This window comes from Sparus aurata, chromosome 11 (genome assembly GCF_900880675.1).
Source record: "Sparus aurata chromosome 11, fSpaAur1.1, whole genome shotgun sequence".
Taxonomy (NCBI): domain Eukaryota; kingdom Metazoa; phylum Chordata; class Actinopteri; order Spariformes; family Sparidae; genus Sparus; species Sparus aurata.
In genome coordinates this window covers 33558354-33577042 of record NC_044197.1, presented here as the reverse complement: position 1 = coordinate 33577042, position 18689 = coordinate 33558354, and the positions used below count along the sequence as shown (strand labels likewise).

At 41.8% G+C, this 18689-nt stretch overlaps 1 protein-coding gene across 3 annotated transcripts in view; it reads left to right on the top strand.

The window, feature by feature from the left end:
- slc5a9 (solute carrier family 5 member 9) overlaps positions 1-18689 on the top strand; it is a 139277-nt gene that overhangs the window by 95711 nt on the left and 24877 nt on the right. The gene's annotated exons all lie outside the window — the stretch shown is intronic.

Here is an 18689-nt window from a genome sequence, read left to right as displayed (position 1 = left end):
AAAATAACTTTAATTACTACAAATATGCGCAAAAAAGTACCGAAAACAGGTACCGATATATACCGGTACCGATTCGCAGGTACCGAGTAAAGGTACCGTATCAGTTCAAATGTGGAAGGTACCCATCCCTAATGGCGCCCTACACACCATGCTGAGGAAGGAGGAACAGAGACTGGCGCGGCTCGCGGCTCTGACACTTACATAAATATTTGGGTTTATGAATATCTCTCACAGTATAGCTGCTGCATGACTGCATGACTTCCCTAACCCGGCAATGTCCGAGCAGCCGCCTGTCTCCACGACTCCACTTTCCTTCAGCATTATCCACGTTGTACATTTAGTTTGATTGACACTCTGGCTGGGTGCTACTGCTGCCTTCAGAAATATAAACTCGCTGTGTTTCTTCAACAGTACTTTCCCTATTTTGTTGCTGTGCAGGTAGTTGTATGCTTCTGTGCATTTGTAACTGCGTAATTCTCTGCCATCAACACCTTCAGAAAATATAAGATAAGCAGTAGCCCGACGTTAGCTACATCGACATAATGTCGATAGGGCTAATGCTTCATGTCATCTGCCCCCTCCGTGAGAACTGACGGGTGAGGCACTGTGAGAACTGTCCTCACGACTTATTAAAACATCTGTACTGTGTATCCACCTCCGATTTTTATCCATTCTATCGCTTTCTTTGTGTTAAAAGCCGGTTTTTAGAGCGAGCATGACAGCTACGTTAGCGTAAACACCGAGGTCAGCCAGTTCAACCGGAAGAGCATAACCAAAGTCCTTAGTAGAACGTCTCTGGCATAACCGAATACCGCTATTAACCATGGGTAAACTCACAGAGTCAGGAATAAGGTGGATATGGCGGCGCCCTTGTCGGCCATCTTGACTGCAGATGGGTACTTTTGGGGACAGATTCTGATTCCACTTTGTTGGTCGCGCTCTCCGGATCCGGACTCAATTAGTCTCATTAATCCACAACAGTCAGTTTAGATGCACTGAACAGAACAGGACCGAACCGCCGGCAAAATCCCGGTCTAGCTCGTGCCGCTGCAGGTATAAATCCACTTGTTTCTTAAGGTGTGTTGTGGAGTCGGGCTCTGCAGTGATTGGCGCTGGTGTGCACGTGGCTATGGTGTGCAGTGATTGGCTCTGGTGCACACGTGACTATGGTGGCTATGGTTACTAATGCTAGTGCAATTCCTATAGCATTTCTGAAATAATTTATTCATGGTATCATTATAGTCCAAACAAATGCGACGTTGCACACCCTTGAACCACACAACAGCCATGTTGAAAGTCTCAGGTCAGTCTGATCCTGATCCGCAGAGATATTTGAGACAGACAGACACACACACACACACACACACAGAGAGAGAGAGAGAAATAGGCCATAAGGTGAACTAGGAAAAAGTGGCTAGAAAGTGATTTTTGTTCCAACGTCTGGGCACTACTTTTTTTTGCATTTTTGCATAGACAATACCATTGTGGACATCGGGTTAAAAGTTCTCCTCAAGATATCCTGCAGTTTTTTTTTAAGAGCCATAAATGTATAAAAATGTGAATTACAAAAAAACGAAAATCTTATGTAGCAGCTTTTGCTTGTACATTTATTTACATTCATTTTGGAAACAAAATCTCTCTCACAAATTGACATTTATACATATACCTAACATCTGAGACAAGTATTTTTGCATTAGCATATTTACATTTGAATTTAGACCATGAAATATACAAAAAAAAAGAAAAAAAACGCTTAAATTTAAGTGAATAGCAACCTGTACAATTGAACATACACATGGTACATTTTGCTAAACAATGGTGTTTTATACAATAAAAAAATCAGTAGTTTCTGGGTTTTAAGGGGAAATAAAAAATAAAATAAAATAAAGAACACTTTGGCCCAAAATGGCTGACAAAATATCAAAATATGGAATAATGCAGAAAAATTGACAATACAACAAAAGACGCATTACAGTTAAGAATCGATACACAATATGGTATAAAACAATATTTACCTGAACAAAACAATGTGTTGATGTCACAGCAGGTCTTAAGTATTTTTTAAATATTATTATTATTATTATCTCTTAAATTTACATATTGTTAAAGCCATATCTCAAGAATGCTTTAATAAATTCTCCTCAAATTTGGCACAAACTCACGCTTATTATATTTTGAAGGTGCACTGTAACCTCACGTTTTGTTTTTATTTTTAGTCTTTAACTTAACTAAAAAAAATAAAGAATACTCAGACATTTCTCTCAAATTTGGCAAAAACTCACATTTTGATTAGAGAATTAACGGATTAAGTTTTGAAGCAGAAGGTCACTGTGACTTTGCGTATTCTGAACAAGGGAGACATTGTCCATCTCTTAGTCATCCCTATCACTATCATCAGAGCCATCTTCCCATGTGGTTATATCCTCTGTTTCCATGGAAATATTGGCACAATTTTGGCACCGATACAAATCAGTACAGGACAGTCTTGCAGACATACAGGAACATCTTCCCGTCTCACATTTGCTCTGCTTGCAGCTGCAGTGGACTACCTTTAACACACTCTCAGGGGCAGGATTTGTAGTCATCCATGTAACTTTTAACTCCCCATCCTCAATGTGCCATCCATTGCCAATGGGTGAAGGGGCAGACATTATACCTTTGAGAGAATGTCTCATTATTGCAGCCTGGTAGTTTGCCCTTTTGTAGTGTTGGTGCAGGGCCTCACTTGTAGGGGGCATTGAGAGTTCCAGCAAAGCTGATGATGCCATGCAGAATGCTTTGTACCTTGCATTGTTAACATTTTCTGCAGATGACTGGCCATACAGTTGGCACACATATTTGCTCAGCACATCAAATGTAGACATGTCCAATTCAAAACTGCTTCCCAGATGTGTAAATGCAGACAGGTATTCTTCCTTTTCGCGCTTGTGGAGTCGCAACCTGAGAAGGTATGAATTCCAATAAGTGCCAAACACACACTGTTTCCAAGGGCCGTTGACACCTTAGCAAGGTCAATGATTCTTGTCCTGTTGCCAGCTCCCGTGAAGAAATACAAACTACATGGAAAATCTCTCTGCAGACTTAAAGCAATAACTGCCACATCTGTATCAGGGCTCTTAATGATGACTGTTTCATGTTCCTGTGCAGCATGATGTCCATATAAGAACACCCTTGTGTCACATTCCTCATGATCACATTCAAGATCCTTAACAGCACTTACAGTTTGTGAACCATCTGTTACCTTCAAGCAGTGACACAGTTCTCCATGTGCTATGTACACAGTCAAGTCCTTGCCCACAACAGTTAGCTAGATCAGCATCTTTCCACACATCAAAGAGGAATTCAGCCAGTGCCGTTTGTTTGTTCCATCAGATAGAAACTTTTTCCATTGGGTTGGTGTCTTCTGGTCCCTTCCATAAATTTGCACCTGTTGTGAGCCACCAACAGCTCTACGTGACCGTTCTACATTTTTAATGCTCATTTCAGGGTACTGGTCTATCACAAAGTCTACCCTTTCACACTTGTATTGCAGAGCAAGCTCGACTAAGTATTGTAGTATGGTCTCAGCGAGCTCTCCAAAGGTGGGTGGTCTGGACTGAAGGGCTTGTATGACCGCCATGCCATCAAACAGAATAGCTCCATTTGCTGGGATTTTATCAACTAGGCAGTCCCCACCTTTAGCCTCTAATAAATCCATGAGAGCTGATTTGTTTGTTTTGGCAAGTGAACCATCCGTACTGGCTAGAGGATAGGAAACCGTTCCCAGGGAGTAGATTGAATTTCCCTAAGGTCAATTTTTCTACTCTGGTCTATTATGAGCAGTCTGGAGAACAGCTTCTTGTCAGCCCGTAGAATCACATCCTTGCCCGCTGCAAATTTCTTCTTCGTCTTTTCCTGGTCACTAAAGGTTTTCAGTTTTAGTGCCTTGATGGGAGCGAATATGTCGACAGATCTTGACAAAAGTCGCTGGTCCATAAACTCTTTGACAGCTTTTTCCCCCTTGTCTGGAGCTGGGAGCAAATCCTTCTTGATTTCTTCAACTGCTACTGTCCCAGAGCTAAGACACACAATACCATTGTGGTGTGTGTCAAAAGGGTTCAGCATGGAATCTAGGGTGGAACTTATTCTAGTCACAGCCTTTTTTCATCAGCATGAATCCGTGTGCTGTCAAGGTATTTTCGTTTCCGTTTTTCAGGAGATTTACTTGCCATTGACTCACATTTTCTTGTTATAGCAGCCCTTTCATGTTGTGATAATATCCAGCGATAAACTGCAGCACGATTCTGAGTTATCCCTGTCCAACCACCTTTTGTCTTGGAATCTCGGTTGCATGTTTGCTCAATAGCCTGGTCACAGGCAATCGAGACAAATCCATGGACACTTTGACGTTGGACAGTCCACTGGCCTTTAACGCTGAGGTCGTTGTGGCAAGAAGGATGTGTTACAGGCAAATTGACCATTTCCAGCCAGTATGAAGGTAGACACCTAGCATAATTCACACGATCGTAAGCAAAAAACCATGCCATCATCAAGCGCACTGTTGACAGGTGAAGTTGCCAGTCTGATTCTCGCGTTGCTCTCACAAACAGAAGGAGTATTTGCACCATGTCTATGTATGAACTCCAGAAGGCAAACGTTGGGTTTTCTGCACTTCTCCTTTCCACAAAGTCTGCAAAATTTGAACACATTTTGTCAAATTTCTCATTTGCACCGAAAACATCCATTGTTCTCTCTGGGAATGCACATTTGATCTCATTAATGACATCCAAACACTCATCTCTCTCCACTGGTGGCAAAGAGTCTAAGAAGGTGCTAACTCTGGTGCGTTGCAGACTCTCATACATAAGTTTGTGTGCCCTCATGCTGCAGTTGTAGTGATGACCACTGATCACACCATTGATGGATCCTGGGGCAACAATTTCAGACTCAATGAGTATGTCTTGCAGTCCTGCATCTCCAAACCTTTTTCCTAGAATACCAAGGTAGGACATGCATGTGTGAAACTCGCCTAGTCTTATCACTAGACGCTTTGTCAAGTCTTTGTCTTTCCAACGGATTTGTTGAGCTTTGGCATATATAGCTTGGTCAAACACTAACACGATATGGTCCAGTTCAAGCCGATCAGCAATTTGGACACTTCACTTCAGAATTGTGTTTACCGTCGACATCTCTGTCGGTGAAGCCTCAATGACTGGAAGATAATGCAGTGCTGACTTTTGCAGAGTAGCATCACCTTGAAGCAATGTATGGAAACCTGTCCAGCTTGGGACTGTGCATCTTTCAGCATCTATGTATTTTACAAAAACATATGCCAGTTCAGTTTGGGCTGCAGACACAGTGTTCAATCTGTATGTTTCCAGCTGCAGTGGAATACTAGGATGATGAAACAAGTTCTGTGGCCCTTGTCTTTTAGACTGTTGGTAGTGTTGTACAGGAGTGCTAGGGGGTGCTTTGAATGAGGACACTCCCTTCTGTAGTGGTTGTCTGTTTGTTCTTGACACAGGTTCAGCAACAGAACTTTGCAGCATAATGCCATTTGTATGGTGAGTAGTTCCACGACCTGACAGTGTCTCCTCCCCAAAGTCAATATTGTCCCACACCAGTATTGTAGGAGTCTTCTTCGAGAATCCAACCGCGATTTTGTCTCTGCCCTCTAGTAGTTGTAGTTGAGCAAGGCTAGTGTCTAGACTGACAACTGTGTCCCATGAAGCACAATGTCCTAGTCCACTCAGCAGTGACACAACTTGTGAGGAACCTGTTAAATGGCGAATACTTAGGCCAAGACATAATGATTTGGGTGTCTGCCTCCGACCTTTAGATGCAAGATACATAATGTCTTGACAAACATATATAACTTTTAGGTTCAAATCTTCTGGAATATCAACATAACAGGCTAATGTTGGTTCCTCTGTTGCACCTGCAACCCAAGCCATCACATTGTACAGTTCAAGTGGCACAACAGATTTTGCATCAGACACATTTAAATCATCTGATGTGGGTGGCCAGGGGCACGTCATACTGGGAGAGTCACATAGTAGCCGCTTCAATATCAGCACTGCACTATAAAGATTCCTTGTGTCCTCAGTAGTTCGCGGACCAGCTGTTGTTCTTGCCGTGTGTTCAGTGTCAGTTTCAGCTTGGCTTACTTCAGATGACTCTGTTGTGTCTGTACCTGATGGAGGAGGTAGCCTGTCTATCAGCATATCTACAGACAATGTCTCAACAAAAACCAGTTCACAGATGTTGCGCTTGCCGGGGCAGTTAAACACCAGCTGGGGAAAGTCCAGGGTCAACCTTCTCTTCAATTTATCCTGCCTGCAACATAAGAGCACAGGGAAAGATGACCACAAGGGTGTAAATAAAGATATATTCATACTGAAAACGAGTTTAGTTTAAATATATCAAAGCCTTTTTTCAATTTATCTAAATTATGTATTATTCTTTTGATATTTTCCAGCATGAAAAGTTTTTTACATCGCTGCCAAAGAAGCTTCTGGTTGTTCAATTACCTGTAGTTTGAAGCACCACAATCTTCATGTTTCACCATATTTAAAAACATTCGTCGTAGCTGGTTCATTCTCAGCACCTCTTGATTTACAATTATCCTTTGGCGGATGATTCTCTCGCAGAATTTTTTGTAGCTAGCATCAAAGGTTGGTTCATTTCTGAAATTAAACGTACACACACACACACACACACGCTCACACACACACACTAGCGGCACTATTCTAGATGCATGACAGATACAGTGTCATGCATCTAGAATATGAATGTGTATAATATGTATATAATTGATAATGCAATATAATAACTCACACTTCCTCGTCTGAGGTCCCAGTAACTGTTACAGTAGACTTTGTCAGAAACCTGGTGTACTGTCTGTAACAGGACTTGTGGTAACGCACCCCCATGGCCACACAGTCTTTGTCTTGAATATGCAAGAGAATGCTTCTATCTTGTTTTATCCTGGCAGCATTCATCAACTGGCCTAAAAAAAAAAGATAAGATAATGCAGTTTTTTTCCCATGCATTTCCTTTTTGATTTTTTGTTTTTTTTGTGTTGTCATAATCATGGATCATGTGTAAAATTAGGCTTCAATGACTGGAAATAAAATCATGTATGATTTGCGCATCACTATTTCACTTTAATAAAGACTAGTGCAGTGCCCGTAAGAAAAGTGTATTCCTATAAAAAAGTGGGAGGTTAAGGAGCTTTTTCATGGATGGCCAAATGAGGCTGTGTTTGAAGGTGGGACGTTAGTGATATTTAGGTTTGTTGTGAAATCCGATATTCCAGGGTATAATTGGCTGTTTTTGACTATTTTTGATTTTGCCATTATATTTCATCTTAAAAGCTATTTACTTGGTGTCATTATTTTCAGCACCACCTCACATGTGTGACTGTACAGTTAATTTTTTTATTTTGACATACTGTATTAACACAATGGACCTAAAATCACAAAAAAAAAACATGAAATCTGAGTAGAAAAAGTTAGATTTTTTTTTACTGTGAAAACCACAAATATGTTTAACAAACCTTTTTTATCTAAATGTGTGCATACATTTAAAAAATTTACAAAGTTATATGTAACTATTTACATTTAAATGCAGGCAATGCTCAGGTCTGCCTGTGCTCCTTCCAGCTGAATGGAGAGCTGGACTGCCTGCTCCACATTCAGCTTCTCCTCATTATTCTGACTCATTAAACAAAAAAACGACTCCACTACTCACTAAACACACTACACCAAACACTACATAACACACTAACTACACACTCCAAACACGCTAAATGTCACAAATCTCTCAACTCTCACACACACCGACCGTCGTTGCATGTTAATCATCCGCCTAGGTCCCTCCCACAACTTCCTGTTCCTCAACAACCAAACTTGCTGCTTGGACATTTTCGTGACAAAAGCCTGTTTTTACAGTTTCTTCCTGCACCAGACACAAAGCAAACGTGACGGCAATGTTCGCGAAAAAGCGTGGCGGACATTATTTACCCTAGGTCCGGTTTTGGACGTGCCGATGCTTCCGGTCCGTCGCCTCGGGAGGTGGGCCGTGTAGCTAGCGGCTAGCAGCTAGCTGCTAGCTAGCGGCTAGCTACACACGAACATCCACAGATTCCGATTCCACTTTGTTGTCCGCGCGTCTCCGGATCTCCTCAGACCCGAACAGACTCGGTCCAGACTCATTTAATCTCATTAATCCACAACAGTCAGTTTAGATGCACAGAACAGAACAGAACGGGACCGAACCGCCGGCAAAATCCCGGTCCAGCTCGCGCCGCTGCAGGTATAAATCTGCTTGTTTCTTAAGGTGGGGGTCGCGGTGGGCTCTGCAGTGATTGGCTCTGGTGCGCGCGTGGCCACGGTGTGCAGTGATTGGCTCTGGTGCGCACATGACTGTAGTGGCTCCGGTGGACAATGCTCGTGGAATTTGTAAAGCATTTATGAAATAATTTATTAACGGTATCATTGCAGTCCAAACAAATGCGAAATAGCACACCCTTGAACCACGCAGCAGCCATGTTGAAACTCTCAGGTCAGTCTGATCCTGATCCGCAGAGATATTTGAGGAACACACACATACACACACAGACAGACAGACAGAGATTCCTTGTATTTATAGATAGATGCCGGCCTGCATGCAATTCTTGTCCTCACCATTGAAGCGTGGGGGCGCTATGTCTTAAACGTCACTTTAAATCAGACATCGGAAACGAAAAAAAACAAGAGACTGCGCTGGACCATTTGTGCTGGACCTGCTGGACCCGCATAATTTCGGCGCTGAATCGCAGGCGCGTCGTTAAACCTGGGCATTCGGGGCTATAGCCCCGGATGTTTTGGGAATAGCCCCGGATCTCATGCTTTGAAAAAAAAAATAATAATAAAAAAAAAAATCTAATATAATTGTCTAATAGTGAAAGGTTTTTATGTGGCTGCATGTCGAACGGCCAGCAGCCTCAAATGCAACATTGTCACCAGAGTCCGAATAATTGTTGCAAATTCAACATCAGTGTTATTCTTTCCCCCTCTATGCGCCACTGATATGACCATAGCTGTCTATTAGCCTACTGTTCAGTAATACTGCAGTGTTTATAACAGGGATGGAAATTAAACCCGCCACCTGCCAAATGCAGGTGAGTTTGTGTACTGGCGGGTGAACTGAATCAGTTTACCATTGTGGCGGGTTCAGTCAGATCTGATTCAATTAATCTTAACGATCGATATCTTGGTTAGGGCATAACAACGCGCTTTTCACAACCCTAGAGTTAGATCCGGTCAAATTATATGTTTCTCATTGGGCCAAAGTGTCAGTTGGACTTCAGAGGAGCCGGAATTCAACATAGAACTGCCGTAAGCGGTCATTTGGACCGCTGGATTTAAACTCTATAATCTCTCATGTAAATACCCAACTGAGTGATGAATGCATTAATTGTGTCATGATATAAAAAAAAAAAAACGAAATAACAGCAAAGTGTTCATTTTAATAAGTTTAATTATACATTTGTCAATATTCATATCATCGCACATAGTAAACCGTAATTATTGCATATTTACACACGATTTTAATAGAGAAAACTCAGAACAAGACAATTAACTATTAAAAGTAACTTATTTGATTATGAAATATTTTATTTTAGCACTTAATAATATATAATATAATAATAATAATAATAATAATAATCGAAAAAGCTGGAAACGAGCTGATCTAAAACAAAAAAAAAGCCGTTGTGATCACTGTTCACAGATTACCTCCGCCCTCCTTGCAGTTATCACGCACTGGCTTGTGGCATTTCAAGTGTCCGAGGTTTGGTTCTGTTTGCCGCTCTCTGGACCGGCACTGCCTCCGTCTCCGTGTCTGCTGCTGCTGCTGCTGCTGCTGCTGCTGCTGCTGCTGCTGCGGTGGTTGTTTCCGCTGCTGCCCACCATGTGTCGACTGCCGCGGCCGCTTTGCCCTCCATGTATTCTGCCCTCAGCTCCTCTGCCAGCTGCTGCAGGACTTTCCTCCGGGCTCTCCTGCTGCTGCTTCTTGAATAAGATGCGGGCATTGATCCCAGCCAGGTCAAGGATGTTATAGAAGACCGCCACTGGCCATCTTCGCTGACACAGACACCGAGGCAGTGCCGGTCCAAAAGAGCTGCAAACGTCGGACACTTGAAATGCCACAAGCCAGTGTTTGGTTACTGTGAGGAGAGCGGAGGTAATCTGTAGACTGTGACCAGTGATCACAACGACTCTTTGTTTGTCTTTGTTTTAGACCACTTCGTTTCCAGCTTTTTGGATTATTATTATTAATTTATGATATATTATTAAGTGTTAAAATAAAATGTTTAATTATCAAAAAGTTACTTTCAATAGTTAATTTTCTTGTTCTGAGTTTTCTCTATTAAAATCGTGTGTAAATATAAAATAACTACGGTTTACTATATGTGCGATGATATGAATCTTGATAAATATATACATTTAAAAAACGAAATAACACCAAAGTGTACATTTTAATAAGTTTAATCATAATTAAACTTATTAAAATGTACACGTTGGTGTTAATTAGTTATTTCGTTTTTTTTTTTTTTAATATGACAATGAATGCATTCATCACTCAGTTGGGTATTTACATGACAGATTATAGAGTTTAAATCTAGCGGTCCAAATGACCGCTTACGGCGATTCTAGTAGTGTTGAATTCCGGCTCTTCTGAAGTCCAGCTGACAATTTGGTCACGGGGGATCCGTTGTGTGACAGCGGAGAGTCAGCAGCTGGATTTTGCACCCACGGTCAGTAGTATTAGTAGGTAATCGTTTGTTACGTTTGTAGTTAGGCAGCGGCTCTTGTGGAAAATAGATTACATTTGTAGGTTTATTACATTAAATGCTGCAGATTTGTATTACATTTTTGGGTTTATTGACGATGTTAAATGACGACGTTTTTCTCTTAATACCCTACAAATCCTCCTGTAGGCCTGATGCAGATAGACAATAAAGTCAAGAAATTATAATAGGGAATGTTCTACCTGCTCTCACAGCCTATGCACACAGCACAGGTCTTATTATAGGCTATAATATCTTTAATGTAAATATAGGCCTAGTGAGGGAAAATTAGCTCTATTTGTGATTAAAACATGACGATGAGGACCCCAGCGATTGGCCTTCCTTTCCTTCTCAAACTATGTTGAAATTGCATCTTTAAACAGCCCAATCTTCGAAATTTTCGAAATTTCCCCGGACCCCGTTGAAAAAAGACTATCTCGTTACCACTTTTTTCAGTAACGACTAATCTAACACGTCAATATTTACAAACCAGTAATCAGATTAAAGTTACTTATCATTGTTTTTGTCATTTTCCTTAGTAAAAATGTATATTTTTGCTTTCTTCTTGTCTCGGGGAGTGATCGTTTGCGACAAGTCACATTGGAGGGAGGAGAGAGATGCGCGTTTTCTAGCTGGAAATACAGTCATTATTTTGAGTTCCTCTCAGCTTAAGATGAGAATATTAAGGTTTGTTGTTCACTCTATGCTGGCGACAAAATACTATCAAGCTTCGAATGAGTTTTAAGTAGTAATCAGTAATCAGTAATCAGATTACTTTTTCAAGGTAACTGAGGCAACACTGCGCGGGGCTAAAGCCCCGGATGTTTTGCACTCCTAGCGACACCCCTGCTGAATCGTATTTACTGCCATGTTTTGCAGTCATCACGTCTAAGAGAAAACAGGGAAACCTACTCGCAAATTTTGGATTTACAAAGAGATCAAAGACGAATGACTCTGAGGAGGTGAGTTCTTCGGCAGATGATAGCTTGAGGACCGACACCACCGCTGCACCCACGGGAAGTGCTGCCGGTGAAAGCCCGCCAACAGCCGGGCCCGGGGTGACCATGATACAGGACGAACCGACAGAGGCTGTAGTGTAGATGGACTTTAAGCTCAGAGGCCGCCGAAGACGGTGACTGCACCTGCCTCTCTCCTGGCTACCTGGACCAGCCAGCAGTGGAGAGAATACCTCGCATATCTCATTATGTGTGCGGTGTGATGTGAGAGGGAAAGGAGACGGACAATGCATTTTTAGACATTACAGAACTGACACAACGCACAGATGCGGAATCCATGCGGGGACAGAGTTTGCGCCAAGCGGTAAGGTCTAATCTGTATAAACTGTATTATTCATTGTTAGCACTGTGTTGTATATGACGTTAGACTTGGCAGGTAGTGATGCGTCAGGGCTTCTCTGGTTCAGCACCGCGGACAGCGGCCAGAGAGATGATCCTCATAACAAGAAGTATTTTGCTTATGCAAAGAAATAAATCTGTTTAACACGAGAAGGGCCGGAACTCCAACACTACTAGAACGGCCGTAAACGGTTATTTTGACCGCTAGATTTAAACTCTCATTTTAATACTTAATCTCTCATGTAAATACCCGATTGGGCCTACAAGTGAGCCCCCCGAATGCCGCGGTACAGTTCGCACACTAGCTATGTGTACTGTGCGTGTGCTTACCTGCTGAAAACGTTTCTGCCTGTGACAGACGGTCCTTCTGGCGTTTGCCTCCCACAGTAATGATCTTGTCCGTTTTCTTACAAATTATGCACAAGGCAGGGAGCAAAGGGCCAGCAGAAACTATTGGCAGGCCCGTCTTGGATCGAAGTTTTTTTCGCGGAGTGTCAATTGTTGAGCCTGACGCACTAACGTTGTCCGATGACACAGACTCGCCCCCCTGTGCATCTTGAAATCCAGCCAGCCGTTTGGCCCGTTTCTCGGCAAAATACAAGCGCCTTTTGTCAATGAAACGCCGGTAGCAAGTCGGGTGAAACCCAGCGTCCTCGGGAACATTTTCAAATCCAACATACAGTGTTTGAATGTCTCGGCTACTTTTTGACCTTCACCATGGCAGCAAAGCCACCGTTGTACACAGTTTCTGTACGTATTCCACCTTGGGAGAGTAAAATCATTTACCTCTTCATTTCTTACAGCCGTTAGATGCATATAACATATTTTATGATTCTTTTTTCGGACTTTTTTAAGATGTTTTAGAGCATTTTCCTCGTCGTCGCTACTTGTTGTTGACACCACCATCTTGGATTTGCGCGGCTACCTGATTGGTCGAATGCGAAGCACGTGACAAAAACGTTACTACTCGGAACGAAAATATTGTTCCACTAATCAAGGAAAAGTACGGAGCCCTACGGAGCCCTGGAGGTGACATGGACGTTTTTTTTTTAATCTCGCGGGCGCGACTTATTATCTCGCGCGCGCCAGTTACTATCTCGCACGCGCGACTTACTATCTCGCACGCGGCAGTTACTATCTCGCACGCGCGAGTTACTGTATCTCGTGCGCGCGACTTAGTATCTCGCACGTGCGAGATATTAATTCAAGCGCATTTTGACGTAAATAAACAGTGCAGTCGGTTAAATGCAGGCTTATTATCATGGATTGAGACCATCTCAGAATTGTAATTGATTAATTAATTAATTAAAGTTAATAAAGTGTCTTATTGTTATTGTGTAACGGTAAGAGGTACATGTAACAGGTATTTTGATGATCCACGATGAATGTCCAGGTGTTTTCATAGCTATTTCAACGGCTATTATGCTAGCCATGATGTAGGAGTTGTAAAGGTAATAGTAGTTTGGTTATAATTAATTTATGAAATAACGTTGCAGCAGTCACAACTGGCAATCAGGACAAACGATTAACAATGGATGCAGGTGCATATAGTATCATATTCATGTGACAGAAAACCTACATTTACTTTAAATTTTCCACGACATTCTCACACAGACCACATTCTCCCAGCTTTCACAGTACACTAAACACGTTTGCTTTCTTCTGTTATTATATAAAACAGATACTATTGTTGAGTTAACACCACAACGTTCACTTCATTCAATCATTTGAGCCAGAGTGCCACTGCATCTTATTTACTATCTCGCGAGTGCGAGTTATTATCTCGCACGCGCCAGTTACTATCTCGCGCGTGCGACTTACCATCTCGCGCGCACAAGATACAGCAAGTTGCACGTGCGTGATAGTAACTGGCGCGTGCGAGATAGTAAGTCGCGCGTGCGAGATAGTAAGTCGCGCGTGCGAGATAGTAACTGGCGCGTGCGAGATAGTAAGTCGCACCACGAGATAAAAAAAAATCCCATCCATGTCACCTCCAGGGCTCTACGTGACATGGATGTTTTTTTTTTTATCTCGCGAGCGCGACTTATTAACTCGCGCGCACGACTTACCATCTCGCGCGCGCCAGTTACTATCTCGCACGCGCGAGTTACTGTATCTCGTGCGCGCGACTTAGCATCTCGCACGTGCGAGATATTAATTCAAGCGCATTTTGACGTAATTAAACAGTGCAGTCGGTAAAATGCAGGCTTATTATCATGGATCGAGACCATCTCAGAATTTTAATTGATTAATTAATTAATTAAAGTTAATAAAGTGTCTTATTGTTATTGTGTAACGGTAAGAGGTACATGTAACAGGTATTTTGATGATCCACGATGAATGTCCAGGTGTTTTCATAGCTATTTCAACGGCTATTATGCTAGCCATGATGTAGGAGTTGTAAAGGTAATAGCAGTTTGGTTATAATTATTTTTTGAAATAACGTTGCAGCAGTCACAACTGGCAATCAGGACAAACGATTAACAATGGATGCAGGTGCATATAGTATCATATTCATGTGAAAGTTGTGACAGAAAACCTACATTTACTTTCAATTTTCCACGACATTCTCACACAGACCACATTCTCCCGGCTTTCACAGTACACTAAACACGTTTGCTTTTTTCTGTTATTATATAAAACAGATACTATTGCTCTTTATATCACAAGGGGGCGCTGTTGTATAAGACAGGTCATAGTTAACATGCTGCACGGAGAGAGGTCAGAGTGCAACAACATGGCGACTATGTACGATACGACGCTGCTACTGAGAACAATGTTACAGTATAAGTTGTTGAAGTAAACGGCACTTGTTCATGATTCCAGCGTCCCATCATTGTTGAGTTAACACCACAACGTTCACTTCATTCAATCATTTGAGCCAGAGTGCCACTGCATCTTATTTACTATCTCGCGAGTGCGAGTTACTATCTCGCACGCGCCAGTTACTATCTTGCGCGCGCGACTTACCATCTCGCGCGCACAAGATACAGCAAGTCGCACGTGCGTGATAGTAACTGCTGCGTGTGAGATAGTAAGTCGCGCGTGCGAGATAGTAAGTCGCGCGCGCGAGATAGTAACTGGCGCGTGCGAGATAGTAAGTCGCACTCACGAGATAAAAAAAAATCCCATCCATGTCACCTCCAGGCCAGTCCCGACTTTAAACACTAATTAAAAAAATACTGCAGGATGTCAAGAGGAGAACTTTTTTTTTCTCTGTCAAAACCAATATATCTTTTTGAAGAACCAAAAATCATTTAGTGCCCAGACATGGGAACAGGATGAAACGAAAAACAGGTTCACCTTATGGCCTAAAAGAGAGATCCCTTGCTTTTAAAGAGATAGATTAATTCATATTTTTCAAAGTGCCATGTAGAAAGAGTAGACTATATCATGGATGGGTCACTGGCAGACTTTAAAGGAGAACTTCGGTCGATTTAAACATGCAGCTTCATTGCTCAAGCTACCCTTGACTAGCCAGTACCGAAGACGCGAACAAATTTGGTCCAGCCATTACAGAGCTCCGTGAACAGAGATGTAGCATTGAACGCTAACAGCATGGGGTCAGAACTTCACACTGTGTTTTAAGCATCTTAACATGCTCCACATCTCACACCAAAAGTTATGCAACATCAGCAGACACCTTAGCACACAGCACTGTAGCGTGTATGACTCAAACTGAATAAAAAAGTAGTTAAAACAGTGTGTTTGTAGCTACCGGAACACACGGATGTCAACAAACAGGTAAGTAGCTGCTTGCACAAACACACTATTTTAACTACTTTTTTATTCATTTTGAGTCATACACGCTACAGTGCTGTGTGCTAAGGTGTCTGCTGATGTTGCATAACTTTTGGTGTGAGATGTGGAGCATGTTAAGATGCTTAAAACACAGTGTGAATTTCTGACCCCGTGCACACAACGTTTACATTGCATGATGAAATTGTTGTCATTGGCGGAATTGAACTCAAAGAAGTCCTGGATTGGCTTCACGTCACGTGTCCCAAATTCAACCCTTCTCCACCAATACACTCGTCTCCATCCTCTTTTAGCTAGCTCCTCTGTGCTGTGGCACCAGTGTCTCAACATGTCTGACCTTCTGGAGCTGCAGTTGTCCAGATGGACAGTTAGTTACTCGCCCGCAGACTACTGCAACTTCATCTATTTTTTTTTATTTATTTATCTTTTTACTTTGTAACAGTTAACATTTGTAACTAGTTTGACGGCTGTTTGCAATGTCTGCAAAGTAAATGTTTCAAGGGGTGGTGGTGGTACTACTGCAAAGTACAATATTACCAATTATAATCAAGCACATCAGAAAGCACCATGCTAAGGAGCACGCTGAATTTCTGCAGCTCAACGAAACAAAAAGAGCAGTACAGCCCAGCAACTGATTTTGGCAGATGCTCGGTTATGATTTATGTAGATTTGAACCCAAAAGCACGACTCAAACCACAGATGACCGTGAATAACAACTATTTTAATGTTCAGAACTGTGAAACTGGTGCGGAGGGGAATGGTGCGAGGTCCCGGAGTCCCATCGTGGCATGTAGATTCACCAAGGGTGAAAGTGTCGTGGTGCGGCAAGGCGTTGTGAGGTCCTTCTTCTCGAGCATACTCACTCGGCAGGGAAACACAGGAGAAGAGGCTGCTTGACCAGTGGCACGTTCCTTTGAATATAGTGCATGTCATACTCGGGGACAATGCAAGTAAAATGAAAAAGGCCATGGAGAACATGGGGGTGCGGAGCTTAGGCTGCTTTCTCACACACTGCAGTTTCTAGTCAATGAGGGACAACTGTCACAACGGAGTGTGAGCGATGCCATTGAAATCGGTAGACAAATTGTGGGACATTTTAAACATTCTCCACTTGCATATTCACAGCTGCAAGATATCCAGGTCCAGATGCAAATGCAACCTAAATGCCTGCAACAAGACATCAAAACAAGGTGGAATAGTACCTGCTTGAGTCTTCTGGAACAGAAGTGAGTCCTCTGTGCTTACATTGCTGACCATGACCTGCCCAGTACACTGACCGCTAACCAGTGGGCTTTGCTAGAAAAAAACGAGCATTGTTCTAGCACCATTTGAAGAGCTAACAAGAAAAGTAAGCTCATCGACTGCCTCCACCGCCGACTTCATTCCAGCTGTCACCGTCCTCTAACTCATCCTGGCTAAAGAAGACGATGCAGATACTGGCATCAAAACAATGAAAAAAACCCTGCTTTAAGCTGTCAACAAACACTTTGACACCATGCACTTGCCACCCTGCTGGACCCGAGATATAAAGGCAGGTAAGATTGTAAACTAACTAACTACATCATTACTATATTGTAGATTGTTTTTCTCCCCACAGTAACACTACTACTGTAATTGATGAGATGCCATGCTGTACATTTTTAAAACATGTAGAACATAAATTATATAGGCCTACATTATTTATATAGTTTATACAAATTAATATATATATTCATTTGTATATTAATCTAATCAGCCTCAAGTTTTAGTGTCATCAGGTTTTTCATATTTAGCCTAACCTATGTTATACACAATCTGCAAAGCGTGCAAAAGATGCACTGACAGGGGGACTACAGGTCTATGGTATGGTAATATTTTGTCAGTTGATTGCACATCATTTAAGAATTTAAGAATTTGCATGGATATCTTACAGAGAAAAACATTGATGCATCAGACAACCCATACCAGTACTGGGGAGTCAACAAATACCAATCACCTTGCCTTGCTGCCACTGCTGCAAAATACCTCTGTGCCCCCTGCACTAGTGTAGAAAGTGAGAGATTCAGCACAGTTTCCAACATTGTGGATTAAAAGAGAAATAGACTTACATCAAAAGGAGCAGAAATACTTGCCTTCATCAGAAAGAATTTGCCGATTAAGTGAGCATTCACAGGTCATGAGTGGTGTGACACTGCACTACATGTTTACAATGTTTGGTTATTATTTGTATGTGTGACCAAGTTGTTGTTTGACCAACTTTTTATTATTTTATTCTCAGGTTCAGCTGCTATGTTGTATTTAGAATTTCTGTTTGCAAGACGTTGCACTTAATGTATTTTTTTTCATGTTTACAATGTTTGGTAACTGTTTGCACTATTGTATGTTCAACCAATACTCTGTTTTGTTTATGCATCTACATTTTATTTTAATTTAATAAGTTTGATTACATTCTGTTTTAGATTTGAATGCACAACTGTTTTTTTTTTTAAACAAATGAATAAGAATTCAAATATTTTTTTTACATTTTGTTTACAATGTTTGGTAACTGTTTGATTATTTTGTTTTAGTTAGGAAAGTAATGTTTAGTTTGGAAACTCTGGTGCCTTAAGTCTCTTCCAAATGGTGGAAGGAAGGTATACAGTTTGTTATTAATTCAACAACGGTATACACAAAGCCCAGGCATTGAGATTTGCTGCTCTGTGGATTGACTGCTCTGACAGCTTGGGAAATGTTAAAACCTAAATATGTGATGTTGCTGGTTCCAGATTGGGCCTGTTGAATTA